General features: G+C 38.3%; 1 protein-coding gene and 1 pseudogene across 1 annotated transcript in view; one reads left to right on the forward strand and one right to left on the reverse strand.

Moving 5' to 3' along the window:
• The window catches only part of LOC115843926 (uncharacterized), a 254,621-nt gene that overhangs the window by 190,468 nt on the left and 38,648 nt on the right, over positions 1 to 25,505 (reverse strand).
• Positions 8,695 to 17,014, forward strand: LOC115843889 (glycine N-phenylacetyltransferase pseudogene; annotated as a pseudogene).

Consider the following 25,505-nt stretch of genomic DNA (forward strand, 5'->3'; position numbering starts at 1 on the left):
CTCATTTAATTCTCAGAAGTACCCCAGAAATATACACTATTATTCCATATTTACAGATGAGGACACAGGCTCAGAAGGCTAAGCAATTCAGCCGAGGCCACACAGTTCATGACAGGACCAACCCTCTGCCTGCAGATGACTAGGAGATTGATTTCCTAAGACCTCTTGGAAAACAACCCTGCCCGCTGCTGTTAGACCATCAGAGAGAGAGCCCCAAATACCTGCAGTCATTCCACACAGCCCTTCCCTGCCCTGCTCCCCGCCTCCACGGACAAAGGTGGGCCCTGCCACCAGCTCTGTGACCGGGTCAGGGCCAGGGGGTTCTGCATTTGACTTTGGTTTCCCCAGGTTTGAACAACTGAGTCAACACCCACGCAGGAAATTGAGAAAAGTGCTGTAAATAAGAGAATACAGTATTTTCAGTGTGGAGAGGCGGAAAAGAGGCACTTGAGAAATCCATATATCCTTGAGTTACACTTTTTTTCCTGAAAAAAATTTTGTTGATGGCATAATGACTGCCTACCACACTAGTCCAGCATTTCAGAGAAATGGAGAGGGAGCTCCGGTGTCCCTGAAGACATCAGGGCACCTTCATCATTCAGGGAGCGCCCGCTGCCCTGAACGTGCGCAGTATCAGCAGGAAAGGAGAAGCCTCCTTAGAAAACACAGGCAGCTCCCCCAGGTCCCATATGCCTCTCCTTAAACCCTGTATGAGAGGATGACATGGGTTCTACCTCATTTCAGTTCAGCAAATACTCACTGACTGCGTTTTAGGCTCTAGGCATTGATAATACAAAGACGAATAAGATTTCTGAAATCTCATTCAATCAATTCAATTCTGAAATCTTACTCAAATCTTACAGGGAAGACAGATATGCAATAGGCAATTCTAACTGAGGGGTGAGCACAAAGGTTCTATCAGCTTGCTCCTGAAAGATCTCAATTTCTCAGTGATCCTGGAGCACAGCTCTTAGGGTCAGAGATGGAGGGGGGATAAGAGGAGCTTCACCAGGAGCTCTGGCTGAGGGGCAGGGGGCTAATGAAACCTTGGGCCAAAAGGGGAAGCCCAAGTCTTTCAAAGCAAGCCCCAAAGAAATTAAAATAAAAACAAAGCAAAAATGAAGAAAAGCAAAAATTCTAGACAGGATGTCGGTCCCCATGGAAGACCCCCACCCCAGGGGGCTTGGCCAGTAAAAGGGATGGAGGAGGAACTGTTCCACAAGGTGTGGTTGAGAAATCAGGGCAATTGCTCTCCCGGTGCTCCCCCAGAGCACCTTTGGAAAGTCACCATGGTCTTGACTGCACTAGTGTCTGGCATTTTGCTTTAGAGTGGGGAGCGTCAGGGAGCAGCGCCAGCGGTTTGGACTTCAGGCCTGAGGGAAGGAAGCAGGACAGAGGATCAGGAGAGGACTCTCTCTTCCCGACGCCTGGCCCAGCCACTAGTCACCTCTGCCTGTTTCGTCTCGAATGATCTCCTCTCTGTCTTGGGCAGTGAGCTCTCCTTCCCAATGGCCATTCTCTATATCCAGCTCATACTGGCATTTTTGACCCCCACACCCCAGCTGCTCTTGACTCTTGTGAATTCTGCCTGTGGACCAGCCACCCAGAAAGACCAGAGAAGTGGGGACTTTCTTTGCTCAGCCCACTCAGCCTTGGACTCAAACCATCCCCTTGGGGTCCAGGTGGCTCTCCTCCAGCACACGTGCCCCAACTGGACTTTCCCCATCAAGCACACTGAGCCTGGGGAGCCCTTGGCATCTGCACTCTGCATCACCATCTGTCCTTACCTTCAATGTGCCTACACTCGAGGGCCACCTCCAAGTTGAGAGATTCTGGCCACATTTTCCTCTCCCTCCTCAGAATCTCTGTAACATTCAAAATATCAAAAGCCTTGGGCAAGAAGAGGATGCCTCCAAAGACAGTTTGCACACAACTGTAGTCTCTTTGTTTTATGAACTCCCACCAGCAAAGGCAGAAGCCCAATGTCTTAAGTCATTTAGCCTTGAATATCATCTATTTTGACTGTGCTACCCATGACCATGCTTATTGTAGCCATACATTGACCCGAAGATTACACCCCCTCACCCCTTCAAGATTTTGGTTTCTGACTCACTGCCAACTCTCCCCAATGCTAATCCTGTCCTAATTCTTGGCAATTTCAATATCCTCCTATGCAGTCCATTGTGTCAAGCTCTGTGTTTAGTGTTTTACAAATAATATCTTATTTAAGCTTCACAACTCATTTCTCAAAGGAGGAAAACGAGAGTTGGAGAAAGTAAGCGATTTGCTGAATTTTGCACTGCTATTTAGTGAAGCTAGGATTCAAACCAAACTGCTCATATTATAAAGCCTGTGTTCTTGACTGCTATGTTGTGTCGCCTCCTCACTGTTGGAAAAATAGCCACATTTTCTTGGAAGGAGCTGAGGACAGCTAACACAAATGGAAGAGAGGGTTAGGGGATTTCCTTTACATGTCTGTCACTGTTCCTGGTCATCTTTCATATTTACAATTCAAGGTACTGCCTTCTATTGGGAGTCAGCTCCTTCAATTATGTTGAAATAAATCTGGGAAAGCAGGAATAGTTTTGCAGGCAGGTGAACATGGGTGCAAATCCTAGTTCCACAATGTTTCACTGTTGCTTGAAGTAATCTTCCAAGGTTTCTGAGGGAAACGAAGGTTGTGCTAAAGAGCACAGGCTGTGGGACCAGACCCACCCAGATTCAAATTCCAGATATGCCACCAGCTGTGACCTTGAGCAAGTTAGTTAAGTCTCAGGTTTCTCATATGCCAAAAGGTTGCAACAGGGAGTTAAGAGGGATAAATGAGCTAGTGTATTTAAATCCCCAAAAGCTCTGCACACAGTATGTACTCAATAACTTATCTGACAGGCTATGAGGAGTAGATGAGTTAATGTATCTAAGTGACAGACTCTTGGGAAATGCTAGTTTCCTCTCTCGTTCCTTCTCTCCCTACCTCACTCCCCATCAACCTCTCCCATACATACTATACTTCAGTTACACCCGTCTAGTCAGCATTGCTCAACACACCTCTGTGCCTTTGACCGAACTGGATGCTCTATCGGAAAAACTCCTACACTGCCTCATTCTGGCATCTCCTCATGACCAATTCAAAAGCTACGTCCTCTCTTCTGTGTTCCCCAAATGCCCAAAAGGTTGCCATGCACCTATTTGTACTTCCAGAGCAACCTTTACATTTACACTGTGAACACCTCATATATTACAGTTATTAACAGCCTGTGAGCTTCCTGAGAATGGGGACCATGTTTTATTTCTTTTGGTATCATTAGCCCCATTTATATTTCCTGGCATGTACTAAATTCTATTCAATCCAACTGAACATACAAAGGAATGAAAATACTATTAAGAGAAGCAATCCACCATGGGCCCTGAGTATCCCTACACATACTTACTGGGTAAGCCAAGAATGCAACTCCATCTCTACTCATTTCTCAGGGCTGTGTTTTCAGTGAGCAACCTTGAGGGATGAAGTAATATCTTCTTCCAGGACAGAAAGCAGGCTTGCTATAAAGGAAGTGATTGTCTAAGCTCAGTGTCCCTCAGCTGTGACACAAATCCACTGCTTGCATAACATCCACTTGGGCCCTCTGCACTGACCTCACAGGACTTGAGTGGGGGGTAAAAACAACTGGAACAGACATGATGTTGTTGCTGCTTGCTGAGCCACGAGTAATAAAGCCCCTTGTCTCTGAACCAGGAGTCTCATGTCTTCTTCCAGCCTCCATGAAATAGTAACAGGCTAATTTACTATCTCAGGGGTCAGCAACCTGTGGCCTTGGGCCAAATCCAGCACATGATCTGTTTTTGTTCAGTCTGAATATAAGAATTTTTAAAAATATATTTTAAAGGTTATTTTTAAAAAAGGATGTTGAATATGTGACAGAGACCTGTTGTTGCCCACAAGGCCTAAAATATTTATAATCTCACTCTTAAAAGGAAATTTTTGACACCCCTTATATCATCTTATGAGGACGGTAAAATTAAATCTAAGTTTCTGACCAGTTCCAATTCTTCAGTTAATTTCCTTAGAGCAAGAACGTCATAGCTTCCTCTCAAGGTCTTCACAGCACCGAGCACGTGGTTAATACTCAGACAAGGCTCAACCAAAACCAAAGTATCCCTTTCACAAAGATTTAGTGCCTGGCACTGTTTCAGGGCCTGGGGATATTGAGGTAAAAAAAAATAATCAAAATCCCCAACCTCATAGAGTTGATATTCTAATGGGAGAGATAAGCAATATACAAATAAATACATCTCAGGTTGTGGTGAGTACTATGGAGAAGACAAAAAGGGGTAAAGAAGATGAGGAATTCCAAGGTTTAGTTGGGTGGGATGGGGTGGGGTGGAGAGAGCTGGCTACTATTTTATGCAAGGTATTCAGGGAATACCTCTGAGAAGGCAGCCTAATTAAGTAGGTCAATGCCTGTCTGGGATCTATAAACATATAGAAACCTGACAACCTGGGGAAATGAAATTAAAACACATTCCATGTCCACTTTCCAGCTAATGGTTTTCTGATCTAAGTACATATTTGAGCTGGGCCCCATCCAAGAATGTTCACCCTCCCCCCACACCCCAAATCCTCTCCAGGAAGTGCCACTTCTACACAGGTCTGTGGAGGTCACTAATTTTGTTCAAGTTAGAGCCTGCACATTTTTTGCACTATATCCTCACCAATGAGTGCATTCTCATAATCCTACTTTGGCACTAAATGCCCCTAAATTAGGAATCACTGTACTTAGACTCTGATTTATTTTATTCTACCAAATACATACTAATTCCCTGCTCCAACACACACAAGTGATATATTCAAACATATCTAAAAACGACTGATAAAATGCATATATACATAAGAACCACTGAAATTTCGCTTTGATAGAAAGAATGCTGACACTGAAAGGACACAGGCTTTGGGATCATTCTGAGTTGAGTCCAAGTCCCTCCTTCATCCCTTGTTGCTGGGCAACAGACCTCAGGTAAGTTACTTTAACTCTCATAGACTTAGTTTCCACACCTGTAAAGGGAAGCTAATAATACTTGTCTCTTAAAAAAAAAATAGATAATAGATGTAAAGCACCAAGCACACAGTCAGCCACACAGAAAATGCTCTATAAGGGTTGGTATTTTAATTCATAAGTAGTACATGTATCCTTCATCCACTCAGTAGGCATTCACTTATTGCTCCTATTTCTTGCCAGGCAGTGTCAAGTGAAAGGGCTCTTCCAATCAAGGAGACTACAGAGTGGTAGGTAAGACAGCAAAGTAAATAAACAATGATGATATGCCAGTGGGATAGGAGCACATCAGGAAAGGCTTCCCAATATGAACAGCTGAACTAACTCTTAGCCAGAGAAAAAGTAGACATTTCAGACAGAGGCAATACATTATGATAAAGGTTGGAAGAATATGTAGTTTGGTAGTGCTAAATAATGGGAGTTACAGGGAAGGAGAAGAGTGCTAAGAGAGAATTAAGTCAGATCAAAACAGCATTGATTGTCATGCTAAGGCATTTGGGTCCTAAAGACAACAAGGAAAGAACCTCTGGATTCCACATGGGGGTGAAATTAGAGTGGGGCAAGACTGGAGACAAGATGAGTTATGAGGCTGTCCAGAAGTAGATTTGGGAGTTGGGAGGGATATAAATGAGATTGAAATGGACTTGTCCATGGAATATCTTAGTAAAATTATCCAGTAGGCTGACAGACGTAAAACAGTGAAATTTGAGCTGGAGACTGCTTTGGGAACCATCAGTATGTACAAAAAGCTATGTGAATGAGATAATCTAGGATTTGTGCGCAGAGTAAGAATAGAAGAGGGCTGATGGAGGAGCCCCCAAAGACATTTATAAGATGTAGAGGGAAAACAGAGCCCAAGAAGGAAACAGCATGAACAGAGAATTAGTGACAATGAAAATCAGAGCATTTTATGATTTCCAAGTCATGTTCCACATGAGTGATACCAGACTAGAAAGCTCTGAGCTCTTGCTCCCCGACAAAGTTATATATTAAAAAAAAATCAACCAGAAGCTGTCTGAACCAACTTTGTATATGCTTTGAAAAGCAATCAAGAGTTTTCAGCAATCAAGCAAATTCCCAGTCAAGAAAAACCCATCTTCAAAATTGTAGGAAAGTTTTGTGGTGTTTTTACTTACACTTACCGCTCTCCCAATCTACTTTAGTGGTACTCTTGGTCTTGAGCAGCTGCAGCCCAGTTCCCAATTCCTCCACTTGAACTGGAGGGAGCAGAACAGATCTCATTTGCAAATTATTGTCTGTTATAACCTGCCTGGAGGATACCTGAAAGATTTACTTGTTCATCCCTGTCTTGCATAACTCAGAATGCAGGTGGGAAAAGTGGCAGGCACTGTTATTAAATACGACAAGTGGACTAAAAATTCAAAGATGCCTAGGGCAAGAGATTTGGGTGGAGACATACAGTAGACTATCTAAGGCCGGGAGGAGAAGCTGGGGTGAGGTGCTTTGGGAAATGAGGAAATGCAAAAGCAACTATAGATAGAGGGGAAACTGAGAAAGCCATGCATGCCCAGGCAAGATGCATGCCCAGAAAAGACCTGAGAAGACCTTAAACATTTACCTGGATCTAATCTGTAGGCTCAGAACAAGTCTAGCTAATTGGTGAAGAACTGCACCAGCGAAGAGCCAGTCTGTAAAGACTACAGGGGTGGTTGTTCTTTCTTTTTATTTTTGATGGTTTTGTTTGTTTGTCTATATCGACTCTTGGCATTCAAGGAAATATGTTTCAAAACAGTAAATGTACATGAGCTAAAAGAACAGAGACTTCAGTGAGCACACACAAGCACACATAACATTTAAAAGTAGTTTGGAAGAGTCTCAAAACAAATGGACTACTATGACCTTCAATAAGAACAACAACTGCAATAACAGCAAACCATGAGGAAAGGCAGAAATCTGATTTCCAGAGTTACTACATAATAATAACCAAATACTCAATTTTGGCAAAAATTAGAAGATATACATAGAAACTGGAAAGTGCAGCTCATTCAGAGGAATAAAACAGATTGAAAGAAATCATCCCTGAGAAAGCCCAGACATCAGTCTTACTAGACAAAGACTTTAAAATGACGGTCTTAAATATCTATAAGAGATAAGGGAAAACATAGACAAAGAACTAAAAGAAACAAAGAAAACAGTATATGAACAAAATGAGAATGTCAATAAAGAGAGAGAAATTGCAAAAAAGGAACCAAACAAAATTCTAGAGCTGAAGAGTACAATTGAAATGCAAATTCACTAGAAAAGTTCAACAGCAGAGTTGAATAGGCAGAAGAAAGAATCAGTGAACATGAAGGCAGGTTATTTGAAATTATTGAGTCTTAAGAACACAGAGGAAAAAGAATGAAGAAAAGTGAACAAAACCTAAGGAATTTGTGAGACACCATCAAGTGGCCCACATACACATTTTCAGAGTCTCAGAAAAAGAGTACACTGAGAAGGAGCAGAAAAAATTATTTGAAGAAATAATGGTTAAAACTTGAGTCTATAAATCTTAAAAGCTCAGTGAACTCCAAGTAAAATAAACTCAAAGAGACCCACACCAACATACATTGTAATTAAACTGTTCAAAGCCAAAGAGAGAATATTGAAAGTAGTAAGGGAGAAGTGCTTTATCACATACAGAGATTCCCTGTAAGATCATCAGCCACTTGTAGTCAGAGACCTTGGACCAGAGGCAATGAAATGATATATTTAAGGTGCTGAAAGAAAAATACTAAAACCCAATAATTCTATATATGGCAAAACTGTCCTTGGAAAATAAGGGAGAAATTAAGGCATTTCTATATAAACAAAAGTTGAGGGGCTTCAGTATTACTAGACCTACCCTAAGAAATGATAAAGGGAGGGCTTCAGGTTAAAATGAGAGGACACTAGATACTAACTCCAAGTCATACCTAGGCAAATACACAGCAAATGTAACATGGGCAAAAGTAATAGCCAGTGTTGTTGCAATCCTGCTTTGTAACCTGAATATTAATTTTACATAGGATTTAAGAGAAAAAGCATAAAAAATAATTATAAATCTCTGTTATTGGGCACACAATCTATAAGTATGTAATTTTAAAAATAAATTTATTTATTTATTTATTATTTTTGGCTGCATCAGGTCTTTGTTGCTGTGCACAGGCTTTCTCTAGTTGCGGTGAGAGAGGGCTACTCTTTGTTGTGGTGCATGGCCTTCTCATTGTGGTGGCTTCTCTTGTTGCAGAGCACAGGCTCTAGGCACGTGGACTTCAGGAGTTGCAGCACGTGGGCTCAGTAGTTGTGGCTCATGGGCTCTCGAGTGCAGGCTCAGCAGTTGTGGCACACGGGCTTAGTTGCTCCACAGCATGTGGGATCATCTTAGACCAGGGATCGAACCTGTGTCCCCTGCATTGGCAGGCAGATTCTTAACCACTGCACCACTAGGGAAGTCCCTATAAGTATGTAATTTTTGACATCAAAACATAAAGAGGGTAGATGAAACACTACTGGAGTCAATTCAAATTAGTTTGTAATAACTAGGATACTATATGTAATCTCCATTTTACCATATAGAAAATATCCATAGAATAGCCATAATCAGAAATAAGGGAATAAAAATGTGTCACTATGAAAAAGCAAAAAAGATTGGATCAAGATGGTAGAGAAGGAGGATGTGGAACTCACCTCTCCTCACATCAAAAATACATCTACTTGTGGAACACTTCTCACAGAAAACCAACTGGAAACTGCAGAGGATCTCTTATATAACCAAAGCTGCAAGAAAGATCCTCACATGACTGGGTAGGACAAAAAAAAAAAAAAGGCATCAGGATGGGACCTGTGTCCCTGGGAAGAACCTGTGAAGGAGGGAGGGTCTGCATGGGCAGGCTCTTGCCCTGCGAAGACCCTTGCAGGCTGGGAGGTGTACTGGCACAGACAGAGGGCTGGAGGAGCCTGGACTCTTCTCGCAAGGAATGCCTGCATGCTGGTTTACTAGCAATCAGGGCAGAGAGAGACCAGTGCTGATGGCTGCCACCCTGCTGCACTTCCCAGCCTGAAACATGAGCCAGGCAGGGCTGCTAGTATGCACAGTGGTTAGGTGCTGAAACTCAGGCAGATGTGCCCTGGGAGTGGACTCAGTCTAGATGTGCAGAGACAGCCCTAGGGCCTGGGGTGTGGTCTGGGAGGAACCTCAGAGCCCATTGTCAGCATGGGCTCATCTTGGCCCAGGTCCACAACTGGAGCCCATTATCAGTGTGCATGGTGGGGTCCTGGCTTCAGTAGTTGCAGACTTTGTGAGGGCATGCATGTCTGGGTAGGGATGACACTGGAGCCCATTATCATGTTGGGGGAAGGTCCAGGGGCAGGACTAGCAGCAGCAAAATTTGTTGGCACCAATACCAGGTGGCAGGTGGCTTCACAGAATCTCACATCTCTGGCAGATTGACCCTGGGGAGGAATACAGAGTGTTTCCTTTACTGGCAGAGGGCTCCAGTTCTGTTCACCCCACACTGCAGCTTGGAGTCAGACCTGAGGCAAACAGGTCCTATATAGAGCCCTATCACAGAGGCAGCCAGCTTCCAAGCAGCATCACAACCACATCAAATTCTGCAGCCACAATGCCCTGGCTGCCAACACCAGCCTACCACTAGGTCTGGGATGAACACAATGAAGAAAGGGACATGACCTTGGGCTGCTTCTGGGCAGAACAATGGATGCCTGTACCCGCAGCGCATAGGTTTGCTGTGACCACACTTGCGGGCCTCACTTGCTTCAGTGCTAACCTTGTTAAGGACAAAGCATGTGCTTAAAGGCAGTGGAGGCTTATTGAACCTGACCCTCAGGGCTTCTACTCCAACAACTGGGGAACAGCCCCTATCCCCAACAGGGCTGGACAGTCATGAAGCAAAGAGGAGGCCCCACCCAACATCCAGTGCAGTCTACAGTCACAATACCAATCACACCCTCAATCAAAGGGATAATGGCCAGCACACTCTGAGGAAAGTTGTGACTAGCATCCATAACAAACAAAAACAACATCTGCACCAAAAATATTGGACTTGAACAGTCTACACAAGGTAGACTAATTTCATAGTGACATAGAAAGTTAAGTAAAATTTAAAAAGCAGAGGAACTACTCCCAATTAAAATAATAAGAGAAAAACCCTGAAAAAAAATAATGAAAAGACCTCACCAGTCTATTAGATTCAAAAAGGAGGTAATCAAAATGTTAAAAGAATTAAGAAAGATTATTGATAGAAATGCAGATCACTGTAACAAAGAACTAGAAATTATAAAAAGAAACCAATCAAAATTAGACAACTCAATTGCTGAGATAAAACCAACCTAGAAACAATGAAGAGCAGAGTAAATAATGCAGAAGATGAATAAGTGAATGACAGATAGAATAATGGAAACCAACCAATCAGAACAGTGGACAGAAAGACAAAAGAAAAAAAATGAAAGCGACATGCAAGATCTATGGAATAATATAAAGTGCACAAACCTACTCATAGAAGTTCAAGAAAAGAGAGAGAGAGAGAGAGAGAGAGAGAGAGTGGGAGGGAGGGAAAGAGAGAGAAGGGGGTTGAAAATGTATTTGAAGAATCTATGGCTGAAAATTTCCCAAACCTAAAGAAGAAAACAGATATCCAGATACAGGAAACACAGAGGGCTCCAAACAAGATGAATGCAAACAGACACACACCAAGATATATCATAGTTACAATGTCCAAAGTTAAAGATAAGATTCTAAAGGTAGCAAGAGAAAAACAGTCAGTTACAATCGAACCCCCATGAGGCTATCAGCTGGTTTCTCTACAGAAACTTTGCAGGCCAGAAGGGAGTGGCATGATATATTCTAAGTCCTGAAAGGGAAAAACTTGCAACCTAGGATATTCTATCCAGAATTTCTCAAACAAGCAAAAACTGAAAGAATACGGAAATACTAAACTTAACCTAATAGAAATGTTGAAAGGTCTTCTCTAAATAAAAAAGAAGAAAGAATCTGTAGGAAAGAGAAAATCACAGTAGGAAACGCAACTATATAAAAGCATGGAAGATCACTCAAATAAGCCAGTACATAGATTTTAAAAAATCAAAAAAATTATAAAAACAATTATAAGTACAATGAATAGTAAAAGGGTAAATATGAAGATGTAAAACAGGGCATCAAAATCACAAAATGTGGGGAGGGGAGTATAAAAATGTATATCTTTCAGAATGTGTTTGAACTTGAATGGCTATCAGTTTAAAGCAAATAGATATAGTGATGGCTCAACATACTTGAACTCCATCATAAGCACAAATAAAAAACATACAATAGATTCACACAAAAAAAGAAAGGAACCCAAGCACACTACAATGGAAAAACCATCAAACCACATAAGGAAAAACAAAAAAGATGAAGAAGTAAACAAAGAACTACAAAATCAACCAGAAAACAAGGCTTAAAAATGCAATAAATACATACTTATTAATAATTACCTTAAATATCAATGGACTAAATGCTTCAATCAAAAGACATAGAGTGGCAGATTGGAGAAAAAAACAAGAACCTACAATATGCTGCCTACAAGACACTCACTTCTGGGCAAAAGATTTCATAAATTGAAAGGGAGGGGATGGAAAAAGATGTTTCATGCAAATGGAAATGACAAGAAAGCAGGGGTAGCAATACTCATATCAGACAAACTTTTAAAAAAAGTCCATAAAAAAAGACAAAGAAGGATACTATATAATGATAAATGGATCAATATAAGAAGAGAATATTACACTCATTAACACATATGCACCCAATACAGAAGAACCTAAGTACATAAAACAAACACTAATAGACATAGAGGGAGAAATTAACAGGAATACAAAAATAGTAGGAGTCTTTAACACTCCCTTGACATCAATGGACGGATCTTCCAGACAGAAAGTCAATAGTGCAACAGAGATTCTAAGTGACAAAATAGACCAGTTGCACTTGACATCTTCACGACACTACATCCAAAAAAATCCAGAATAGACATTCTTTTCAGATGCACATGGAACATTTTCTAGGGTAGACCACAAACAAGCCTCAACAAATTTAAGAGTATAGAAATTATTTCAAGCATCTTTTCTAACCACAATGATATGAAACTAGAAAGAAAAATGGGCAAAAAATGATCACATGGGGACTAAACAACAGCTACTAAAAAATCAATGGGTCAGTGATGAAATCAAAGAGGAAATCAGAAAATACTTCTAAACAAATGACAATGAAAACACAACCTTACAAAATCTATGGGATGCAGCAAAACCAGTCCTTAGAGGAAGTTCCTAATGGTACAGGCCTTCCTTAATAAACAAGAAAAACTCAAATAAATAACTTAACCCACCACCTAAAAGAATTAGAAAAAGAAGAACAAACAAAGTCTGAAGTCAGCAGAAGGAAGGAAATAATAAATATCAGAGAGAAAATAAATAAAATAGAGATTAAAAAAACAATATAAAAATCAATAAAATCAAGAGCTGGTTCTTTGAAAGGATAAACAAAGTCAACAAACCTCTGGCCAGGCTCACCAAGAAGAAAAGAGAGAGGACCCAAATAAACAAAATAAGAAGTGATGGAGGAGAAATAACAATTATATGCCAACAAATTGGACAACTTAGAAGAAACGGACAAGTTTCTGAAAACATATAGCCTGCCAAAACTGAGTCAATAAGAAACAGATAATTTGAATAGAGTGATCACTAGAAGTTAAATAGAATCACTTAAAAAAAAACTCCCTACAAACAAAAGTTCAGGATCAGATGGCTTCACTGGGGAATTCTGCCAAGCATACAAAAAAGAACTTATACCAGTCCTTCTCAAACTCTTCCAAAAGATTGAAGCAAAGGGAACACTACCAAAGTCATTCTACGAAGCCACAAGCACCCTGATACCAAAGCCTGATACCAAAGCCAGACAAAGACACTACCAAAAAAACACTACCAAGAAAACTACAGGCCAATATCTTTGATGAATATAGATGCAAAAATTCTCAAAAACATTAGCAAACTGAATGCAACAATACATAAAAAAGATCATACACTATGAGCAAGTTGGATTCATTCCAGGGCCACAAGGATGGTTCAACATATGCAAATCAATCAATGTGATACACTGTATTAACAAAAGAAAAGGCAAAACCCATATAATTATCTCAATAGATGCAGATAAAGCAAACAACATCCACCCATGATAAAAACTCTCACAAAAATGAATAAAGTGGGAATATATCTCAACATGAAAAAGCCATTTATGACAAACCCACAGCCAAAATAACAGTGAAAAGGTGAAAGTCGTTTCACTAAATTCAGGAAAAAGACAAGGATGCCCACTCTGAACACTTCTATTCAACATAGTACTGGAAGTCCTAGCCACAGCAATCAGAGAAAAAAAAGACAGATAATGTATCCAAATTGTAAGGGAAGAGGTAAAACTATTTGCAGATGACAAGACGCTCTAAATAGAGAACCCTAAAGACTCCACACAAAAACAATCAGGACTAGTAGATGAATTCAGCCAGATAACAGGATACAAGATTAATATACAGAAATCTCTTTCATTACTTTACTCTAACAATGAAATATCAGAAAGAGAAAATTTAAAAAAAAATTCCATTTAATATCATGTCAAAAAAATACCTCAGGGGATTCCCTGGTGGCACAGTGGTTGAGAGTCCACCTGCCAATGCAGGGGACATGGGTTCGTGCTCTGGTCCGGGAAGATCCCACATGCCGCGGAGCGGCTGGGCCCATGAGCCATGGCTGCTGGGCCTGTGCGTCCAGAGCCTGTGCTCTGCAATGGGAGAAGCCACAACAGTGAGAGGCCCATGTACCGCAAAACAAAACAAAACAAAACAAAAAATACCTCAGAATAAACTTAACCAAGGAAGTGAAATACCCATATGCTAAAAACTATAAAACATTGATAAAAGAAATTGAAAATGATTCAAAGAAATGGAAAGATATCCCATGCTCTTGGATTGGAAGAATTAATATTGTTAAAATGTCCATACTACCCAAAGCAATCTACAGATTTAATGTGATCCCTATCAAAATACTCATGACATTTTTTCACAGAACTAGAACAAATAATCCTAAAATTTATGTGGAACTACAAAATACCCAGAATTTCCAAAGCCATTGTGAGGAATAAGAACAAAACTGAAGGCATAACCCTCCCAACACTTCAGACAATACTACAAAGCTACAGTTGTCAAAGCAGCATGGTATTGGCACAAAAACAGACATTCAGATCAATGGAATAGAATAGAGAAGTAAACCAGAAATAAACCCACACACCTATGTTCAAAGAATCTATGACAAAGGAGACAAGAATACACAACAAACAAAAGACAGCCACTTCAGCAAGTGCTGTTGGGAAAGGTGGACTGGTACATGTAAATCAATGAAATTAGAACACTTCCTCACACTATGTACAAAAATAAACTCAAAATGATTTAAAGACCTAAATATGAAACGTGACACCATAAATCTCCTAGAAGAAAACATAGGCAAAACATTCTCAGGCATAAATTTTTTTTAAACATCTTCACTGGAGTATAATTGCTTTACATTGCTGTGTTAGTTGCTGCTGTATAACAAAGTGAATCTGCTATACATATACATATATCCCCATATCCCTTCCCTCTTGTGTCTGACATAAATTGCAGCAATATTTTCTTAGATCAGTCTCCTAAGGCAAAAGAAATAAAAGCAAAAATAAACAAATGGGACCTAACCAAACTAGAAAGCTTTTGCATAGTTAAGAAAACTATGAATAAAACAAAAAGACAACCTATGGAATGGGAGAAAAATATTGGTAAATGATGCAACCAACAAGGGGTTAATATCCAAAATATCCAAATAGCTCATGGAGCTCAATATCAGAAAAACAAACAACCCAATCAAAAAGTGGGCAGAAGACCTAAATAGACATTTCTCCAAAGAAGACATACAGATGGCCAAGAGGTACATGAAAATATGCTCAATATTGCTATTTATTAGAGAAATGCAAATAAAAACCAAAATGAGGTATCATTTCACACTGGTCAGAATGCCTATCATCAAATAGTCTACAAATAATAAATGCTGGAGAGGGTGTGGAGAAAAAGAACCCTCCTACACTGTGGATGGGAATGTAAATTGGTGCAACCACTATGAGAAACAGTATAGAGGTTCCTTTAAAAATTAAAAGTAGAACTACCATATAATCCAGAAATCCCACTCCTGGGCATATATCCTGAAAAGATGAAAACTCTAGTCCAAAAATATACACGCACCCAAATGTTCATAGCAACACTATTTACAATAACCAAGACATGGGATCAACACAAGTGCCATCAACAAATGATTGGTTTAAGAAAAAGTAGTGTATATATACAATGCAATATTGCTCAGCCATAAGAAAGAATGAAATATTGCCATTTGCAACAATATGGATGGACCTAGAGCATATCATAATAACTGAAGTAAGTCAGACAAAGATAAATATTATATCACTTATACGTGTACTCTAAAAAATAATATAAATGAATCTATATACAAAACAGAAACAGACTCACAGACATAGAAAACAAACTTACAGAAGATGGTTCTTTGGGACACAAGCCCGCCATCGTTTTGGTCTGCTGGCTTTCTGAATAGCTGCTATTCCTCATCCCAACAACTCGTCTTTCGATTTATTGGCCTATCGGGCTGTAAGCAGCACAAGCTTGGACTTGGTAACAAATTTTGGTGAGCCAGACAGGGGCCTTGCTGTTTGTGGCCAGCTGCCCCACACCCACAACTGGTTGGGGGATTTTTGGGTAAGGCCATAGAAGCTGCCAGGATCACTTGTCCTGAGGATCTGTCCTTCAAAATTTCCCAAAGTGGCATTGGCTGCCTTAGGGCTTGGTAGTTGGAGCAAGGAATTGACATTTGGGAGATGAAAGATTTCATATAGTAGGATTCTACCTGCTCATCCCAAAGAACCAGTGCTCCTGAAGTGTTGAGCTGGAGAGGAGAAGACCCTGAACACAGTGACCAGAGAGCTGGGAAACCAAAATTTGGTACCAAAATTAAGGTACCTGCCAAGATATTCCACTTACAAGATCCACAACTGCTGCAGAGGTTAGAGAAATCCTTGAGGAAGAACCTCCCTGTGTCCTTAAAGGTTTATGGGACTGTCCATGTGGACCAGGGAAACCCCTTCAAGCTAAAGGCCTGGGTGGACAAGTGGCCTGATTTTAATACTATGGTTATCCACCCTCAGGAGTAGGAAATTGCAGATGACTTTGATCATTACACCAACACCTACCAAATCTATTCTAAGGATCTCAACAACTGTCAAGAATCCCTTAGCACATCAGAGGTCATCAATTGGAAATACTTTTCTGATCCAAAGTTTGCAGTAAAGTCTGGATGAGGTGATACAGAATCTTGTAACCACTAAATTTGTTAAGGTCAAGCAAACACAATGCATTCTCTATGTGATGCCTGAGACAGTGAGGAAACTGCTTCCTTCCCTTCCAGAGACAAAGAACTTACCTATTGGCTATGGCAGACCCAAAGCCATTGACCAAGATGTTTAAACTCTCATCCCTGGATCCTACCTATGCTGCCTTGGTGAATAAATTATGGCATTTCTGTGGCAGCAATGAGAGTAGCCAGAGATTCACCAAGCTCTGTACCCAGACCTTCCCCAACTTCTGCCTGCTGGGGCCTAAGGGGACCCCTGTGTCCTGGTCCCTGATGGATCATACAGGAGAGGTGTGGATGGGGGCCACCATGCCTGAGTACTGGGTCCATGGTCTTGTCTCCCATCTGTTGTTTGTCCACATCCATGCTCTGGACAAACTTGGTTTTCCCCTATATAACCATACAGAGCCAACAAAATCATACAGAAAATTAGTCACAATCTGCATCATATCCCCATGCCCTATGACTGGAACCAGTGGAACTGTGGGCCTCTGTGAAGCAGCCACGAACCTGAGACAGTGTTGGGTGGGCTGGTCACATGGCAAGAGATGCAGAGGGGTGGGCAGAAAGAAAGAATAAATTGTAATCAGCAGTAAATCACTGTGTGCTGTTTGGACTCTGGGGAAGCAGTGTGAATGGTCAACAGAACCACAAGTGTGGTTCACAAATCACTCATGAACTTCATTTTGGGTCCAGCAGACCTTCCTATTTCCTCCACATTCCAACCCTGGCAACCCCCATTCTATTCTGTGTTTCTATGAGTTAGACTTTTTTGGGGTAAGATCCCACATATAAGTGATATCATGCAGTATTTCTGTTTGTCTAGTTTATTTTACTGGTTCACAGTTTTCTTTTAATGTATATGGCTAGTAAGGAAAGTATCCATAATCAGTACAGAATAAATGCAACCCACTATTCTAATGGTGTCATTATTCTTTCCAGCACCATCATATTTTTCTCTATTTAGAGTGTGTACATGGAATGTAGGGAAGAGAATTTAAGTAGCTTGTCATATCACAATAGCAGGACAACTTAACATCTTGTCACCCAGAAACAATACACATGCAAAAATAAAATTGTTATTTAAAAATAACTGTTAAAATGTATGTGGTAGAGATACTTTAAATTTAAGGTAAATCAGGAAAAAATCTATAAAAATGGATCTAATTTGTGGGATTTTAGCACATATAACATTTTTATATTCTGTGAACTAGGTTAAATCTGTAAATATTGAATATGACTTTTTTTTCTAAATTGACAAGATAAAAAAGTGTGGCATGCTATCAACTTGTTTCAAGTTGCAGGATGAACATGAATGATTTGTATCAAGACAAGACTGCTCTGGGTAGAAAAAGATAATTCAAATGTAATGTTCTTTTGTGTGTAAGGAGGAGTTTTATAATTAATATCAGCCATTATTCTTACACCAAGCTGTAGGACAATTTATACAATTTAATAAAGGATATTACATATTGAAAAAAAGACAAAAAAAAAAAACAAACTTATGGTTACCAAAGTGGAAAGGAAGTGGGGAGGGAAAAATTAGGGTATGGGATTAACAGATAAAAACTACTATACTTAAAAGAGATAAGCAACAAGAATTTACTGTATAGCACAGGGAACTATATTCATATCTTGTAATAGCCTATAATGGAAAATCATCTGAGAAATATATATGTAACTGAACCACTTTGATGTGCACCTGAAACTAACACAATATTGTGAATCAACTATACTTCAATAAAAAGTAACTTCAATAAAAAGACAGGAATTGAGGAAATGAGGAATAAAAAAGGTTATATGACACACAAAAAATAAATAGCAAAATGGCAGAGTAAATCCTTTCTTATCAGTGACTACTTTAAATATAAATGGCTTAAACTTTCCAATAAAAAGGCATCGAATGGCAGAATTGCTTTTTTTTAAAAAAACCCTTGGTGATCCAATTGTATGATGTCTACAAGAGACTCACTTTAGATATAAAGACACAATTAGGTTGAAGGTGAAAGGATTGAAAAATATATTCCATGAAAATACTAACCAAAAGAGGGCTAAAGTGGCTATACTAAATCAAACAAATTAGACCTTAAATCAAAAACTGTTACAGAGACAAAGACAATATAGATTGATAAAAGGATCAATTCACCAAGAAGATATAACAATTTTAACATATATTCACCAAACATCAGAGCCCCCAAATATATGAAGCAAACATTACAGATTTGAAGGGAGAAATAGAAATTCCTATAATAATAATACATATATATGACTTCAATATACCACTTTAAATATGTTAAAACAATTAAACAGAAGATCAATAATGAAATAGAGGACTTGAACAAAACCATAAACGAATTAGACCTAACAAATATACAGAACACCAAAGAACAGCAGAATACATATTTTTCAAAAGTGCACATGGAGGGCTTCCCTGGTGGCGCAGTGGTTGAGAGTCTGCCTGCCGATACAGGGGACACGGGTTCATGCCCTGGTCTGGGAAGATCCCACATGCCGCAGAGTGGCTAGGCCTGTGAGCCATGGCTGCTGAGCCTGAGCGTCTGGAGCCTGTGCTCCACAATGGGAGAGGCCACAACAGTGAGAGGCCCGTGTACTGCAAAAAAAAAAAAAAAAAGTGCACATGGAACATTCTCCAAGATAGACCATATGTTAGGCCACAGCACGTCTCAATAAATTTTAAAAGGTTGCAATTATAAAAAATATTTTTCTATCACAATGGTTAGAATCAGAAGGAAAACTGGATTCACAGATATGAGGAAATTAAACAACACATTCTTAAAGACCAATGGGTCAAAGGGGAAATTAAAAGCGAAATTAGAAAATACACTGAGATTATTGAAAATGAAAACACAAAATACCAAAACCTATGGGATACAGTAAAAGCAGTGGTAAGAAGAGAATTTACACTTGTAAATGCATACATTAAAAAGGAAGGAAACATCTCAAATCAATAACCTACATTTGCACCTTAAGGAAAAGAAAACCAAATTAAACCCAAAACTGGCAGAGGGAACTGACATATTACTAACATTAGAAATAAAAGCAACGACAATACAAAAGATGTTACAGAAATAAAAAGAATACTATAAACATTTGTATACCAACATATTGTTTAACCTAAATGAAATAGATGAATTCCTAGAAACACACAATCCACCAAAATTGAATCAAGAATAAATAAAAAATCTGAATAAATTTATAAATAGTAAAGAAAGTGAATCAGTAGTCAAAAACCTCAAGGACAAAGAAAAGCCCAGGACTAAATGGCTTAATTGGTAAATACTACCAAACATTTCAAGAAAAATTAACACCAATCATTTTCAAACTTTCCACAATATTGAAGGGGAGGGAATAATTCCCAACTTATTCTTTGAAGTCTGTATCACCTTGACAGTAACACCAGACAAGAAAACTACAGACCAATATCCCTTATGAATGTTGATGCAAAAACCTTCAATAAAACACTAGCCAATTGAATTCAGCAGCATATTGAAAAGTAAGTATCATGACCAAATGATTTTTCCCCATAATGTAATAATGCTTCAACATGTGAAAATTGATTTAGTAAAATCAATTACTAGAATGAAGGGAAAAACAAATCAACAACAACAAAAAAACCAAACACGATCATCTCATCTGACGAAGAAAAAATATTTGACAAAAGTCAATACCCTTTCTTAATAAAACACACTCCCAATAAACCAGGAATAGAAGGCAACTTCCTCATTATGATAAAGGCCATATATGAAAAATCCATAGTTAACATCATACTCAGTGGTCAAAGATTGAAAGCTTCCCCCCAAAATAGGAACAAAATAAGGATTCCCACTTTCTCCATTTCTATTCAACATAGTCATGGAAGTCCTCACAAGAGCAAATAGGCAAGAAGAATAAATAAAAGGCATCCAAACTGAAAAGGGAGGAATAACATTATCTTTGTTTGCAGATGACATGACCTTATATTCCAAATATACATGAAAAGATTCCACATAACACACACAAAAAACTGTCAAAGCTAATAAATGAATTAGCAATTCAGCAAAAAACCCACCAAAAACCAATTTTGTAGATACAAAAATCAACATATAAAATTCACTTACATTTCTATACACTAACAATGAAAAATCCAGAAGGAAATTAAGAAATTTCTATTTACAGTAGCAAGAAAAAGTATAAAATACTTAGGAATAAACTTAACAAAGGGGGTGAGAGACCTGTACGTTGAAAACTACATAACATTGTTGAAAGAAATTAAAGAAGACACCAATAAAGGGAAAGGCATTTCATGTTCATAGATTGGAATATTCAATACTGCTAAGATGACAATGCTACCTAAAATGATCCACAGATTTAATGCAATCCCTATCAAAATCCCAATGACATATTTTTTGCAGAAATAGAGAAACCCATCTTAAAATTCAAATGGAGTCTCAAGGAGCTCCAAGTAGCCAAAACAATCTTGGAAAAGAAGAACAAAGTAGGAAGTCTCACATTTCCTGATTTCAAAACTTATGACAAATCTACAGTAACCAAAACAGTTTGTTACTGGCATAAAGACAGACATATAGACCAACGGGATAGAATAGGGAGTCCAGAAATAAACTCTCATGTATATGATCAAATGATTTTTGACAAGGGTGGCAATAAAGGACAGTCTATTCAACAAATAGTATTGGGAAGCTGAATATCCACATGTAAAAGAATGAAGTTGGAACCTTCCCTTACATCATATACAAAGATTAACTCAACACAGATCAAAGAACTAAATGTAGGAGCTAAAAAACTATAACAAATTTTAGAAAAAAAGCATAGGGGAAAAGCTGCATGACATTGGATTTGGCAATGATTCCTTGCATATGACACCAACAGCACAGGTAACAAAACTAGATAAACTGGACTTTTGTCAAAAGTAAAAACTTTTTGCATCATGGTCTCTTACCAACAGAAGGCAAAAGCAACCCATGGAATGGGAGAAAATATTTGCAAATCATACAGCTCACAAAGTATTAATTTCCAGAATACATAAAGAACTCATACAATTCAACAACAAAATAAGCACACCCACTTAAAAATGGGCAAAATAACTTGAATACACATTTCTCCAAAAAGTCATACAGGTGGCCAATTAGCACCTTAAAAAAAGGTGCAACACCAGTAGCCATTAGGGAAAGGCAAATAAAAACCACAATGATATACTACTTCATACCCAGCAGGAAGGCTATTATTAAAAAAGAGAACATAATGAGTGTTGGCAAGGTTGTGGAGAAATTGGAACATTTCTGCATTGCTGGTAGAAATATAAAATGCTTCAGCTGCTATGGAAAATAGTATGACTGTTACTCTGAAAATTAAACATAGAATTACCGTAACCATATGGTCCAGCAATTCCACTCCTGGGTATATATCTGAAAGAATTGAAAGCAGGGACTCAAACAGATATTTGTGCATCTGTATCATAGCAACATTATTCACAATAGTCATAAAAGAGAAGAAACTCAAGTGTCCATCAATGGATGAACAAAACCTGGTATAATCAGCCTTAAAGGAAAGGAAATTCTGCTACATGTTATAACATGGATGAACCTTAAAGACATTATGCTATGTTAAATAAGCCAGACAGAAGAGGGCAAATACTGTATGGTTCCACTTATATGAAACACACAGAGTAGAAAATTTCATAGAGATAAAAATAGAACGGTTGTTTTCAGGGGCTTGGGTGAGGGGGAAATGGGGAGTTATTATTTAATGGGTACAGAGTTTCAGTATGGGAAGACGAAAAACGTTTTGTATTGGATGATGGTGATGGTTGCACCAGTTGCACCATAATGTGAATGCATGTAATGTCACTGAATTGTACACTTAAAATTGTTAGAACTGTAAGTTTTATGTTATGTATATTTTATCATAATAAAAAAGAAAAACGAGTAAAATCATGGGGAAAGGTATACCATGTTAACACTAATCAAAAGAAAACTAAAGTATCTATCTTAATTTCAGGCAAAGTTGACCACAGAGCTAGGAAAATTTACCAGGAATATAGAGAATGTTAAATAATGATCAAGAGGTAAATTCTTCAAGAAGACATAATAATCATTAATGTGCATGCACCTAAAAACAGGGTCAAAATATATGAGGCAGAAAAAAAAAAAAGAAAGAAGAACAGGAGAAAGACAAATTCATTATTCTAGCTGGAAACTTAAAAACCCATCTATTAGTAATTGAAGATCCAATAGATAGTATGGATACAATTGAACTGAAGAGTACCATCAATCATCAATCTGCTCATAGGTATGGATTGCATCATCCCACAACAACAGAAATCAAATTCTTCTCAAGTTTACATGGAACATTCATTAAGGTAGATATTAAGTATGGGCTGTAAAACACATCTTAACAATTTAAAAATGGAAATCACACAAAGTATGCCCTCAGACCACAATAACAAGTCAATAACAAAAAGTTAGCTGAAAAAGGTCAAAATATTTGGAGACTAAACAGCACACTTCTAAATAATACATGAGTCAAAAAAAGTCTCAAGAAATAAAGTATTTTGAACAAAATGAAAATACAACTTAGAATTTGTGGGGTGCAACAAAAGCAGTGCTTAGAGGGAAATTTATAGCACCAAATGTATATATTAGAAAAGAATAAATATATAAAATCAATAATCTAGTTATGAAACTAGATAAAGAGCAAATAAATTTCAAAGTATGTAGAAAAAAGAAATAATAAAAACGAGAGTAGAAGTTAAAGAAACTGAAATAGGAAAACACAAAAAATCAAAGAAATCAAAACCTGGTTCTTTGAAAAGATAATAAAATTGACAAACCTCTAGCCAGGCTAACCAAGAATAAAAGAAGACACAAATTACTATTATCAGAGATAAAAGACAGGCTATCGCTACTGATCTCATGGACATTAAAAGAATAATAAAGGAACAGCATGAACAACTGTGTTCCCATAAATTTCATAACTTGGAGAAAATGGACTAATTGCTTCAAATACACAAGGTTAATGGACATACAGCAAAACTCACACAAGAAGAAATAATTTGAATAGATCTACATTTATTATAGGAATTAAGTCAATAATTAATAGTCTTCCCAAACAGAAAGCACCAGGTCCACATGGGTTCACTGGTGAATTCTACAAAACGTTTAGGGAACAAATGATAACAATTCTTTACAATTTCTGCAGGAAAATAAAAGCAGAGGGAACACTTCCTAACTCATTATACCAGGATTAATCTAATACTAAAACCAGACAAAAAAGACATTACAAGAAAATTACAGATATCTCTCACAACATAAATGCAAAATCCTCAACAAAATATTAACAACTCAAATCTGTAAAAAGAATTACATACTATGACCAAATGTGACCAAGGTATGCACAGCTGATTCAACATTCTAAATGTAATCCAGTAATGCAATCAGTTACATCAACAGGTTAAAGAAGAAAGATAATATGGTCACATCAATAGATTCAGAAAAAGCATTTGATAAAACCCAACACAGTTCATGAAAAAAATTACTCTCAGCAAACTAGAATTAGAGGATAAACTTCCTCTTTATCTTCCTTTTGTAGATAAAGAACATCTACCAAAAAATCTATAGCTAATGTCATACTTAGTAGTCAGAAACAGATGCTTTCCCTCAAAGGAACTGGAAAAAGCCAAGGATGTTTCCTATCATCACTCCAATTCAACATTGTACTAGAAGTTCCAGCTAATGTAATAAGACAAGAAAAGATTGGGTATACAGATTGGGAAGGAAGATATAAAACTGTCTTTGCCCACGGATGACATGATCATCTATGTAGAAAATCTCAAAGAATTAGTAATAATAATAATAATAATCCCCTAGAAATAATAAGTAATTATAGCAAGGTTTCAGGATACAAAGTAAATATATAAAAGTCAATTGCTTTCCTATATACCAGCAATAAGCAACTGGAATTTTTTTTTTTTTTTTTTGCGGTACGTGGGCCTCTCACTGTTGTGGCCTCTCCTGTTGTGGAGCACAGGCTCTGGACACGCAGGCTCAGTGGCCATGGCACACGGGCCCAGCTGCTCCGCAGTATGTGGGATCTTCCCAGACCAGGGCACGAACCCGTGTCCCCTGCATCGGCAGGCGGACTCTCAACCACTGTGCCACCAGGGAAGCCCAGCAACTGAAATTTGTATTAAGAACACAGATGCCACTTACATAAGCACCTAACTAATTATCTAAATGAGATATTTAGGTATACATCTAACAAAATATAAATAAGATCTATATCATGGAAACTGCACAACTCTGATAAAAGAAGTCATAAATAAATGGAGAGTCCATGTTTATGGATAGGAAGACCTATTATTGTTACAATTAAGTTCTTCCCAACTTGATATATAGATTCAATGGAATTCCAGTAAAAATCCCAGTAAGTTACTTTGTGGACTGATTCTAACCTGTGTCTGATTCTAAACTTTATGTTGAATGACAAGGGAGGCAAGAACATACAATGGAGAAAGGACAGCCTCTTCAATAAATGGTGCTGGGAAAACTGGACAGCTATGTGTAAAAGAATGAAATTAGAACACTCCCTAACACCACACACAAAAATAAACTCAAAATGGATTAAAGACCTAAATGTAAGACCAGACACTATAAAACTCTTAGAGGAAAACACAGGAAAAACACTCTTTGACATAAACCATAGCAAGATCCTTTTTGACCCACCTCTTAGAGTAATGGAAATAAAAATAAACAAATGGGACTAAAACTTAAAACCTTTGGCATAACAAAGGAAACCATAGACAAGACAAAAAGACAACCCTCAGAATGGGAGAAAATATTTGCAAATGAAACAACAGACAAAGGATTAATCTCCAAAATATACAAACAGCTCATGGAGCTCAATATCAAAAAAACAAACAATCCAATTAAATAAATGGGTGGAAGACCTAAATAGACATCTCACCAAGGAAGA

The sequence above is a fragment of the Globicephala melas genome, chromosome 7 (genome assembly GCF_963455315.2).
Source record: "Globicephala melas chromosome 7, mGloMel1.2, whole genome shotgun sequence".
Classification (NCBI taxonomy): Eukaryota; Metazoa; Chordata; class Mammalia; order Artiodactyla; family Delphinidae; genus Globicephala; species Globicephala melas.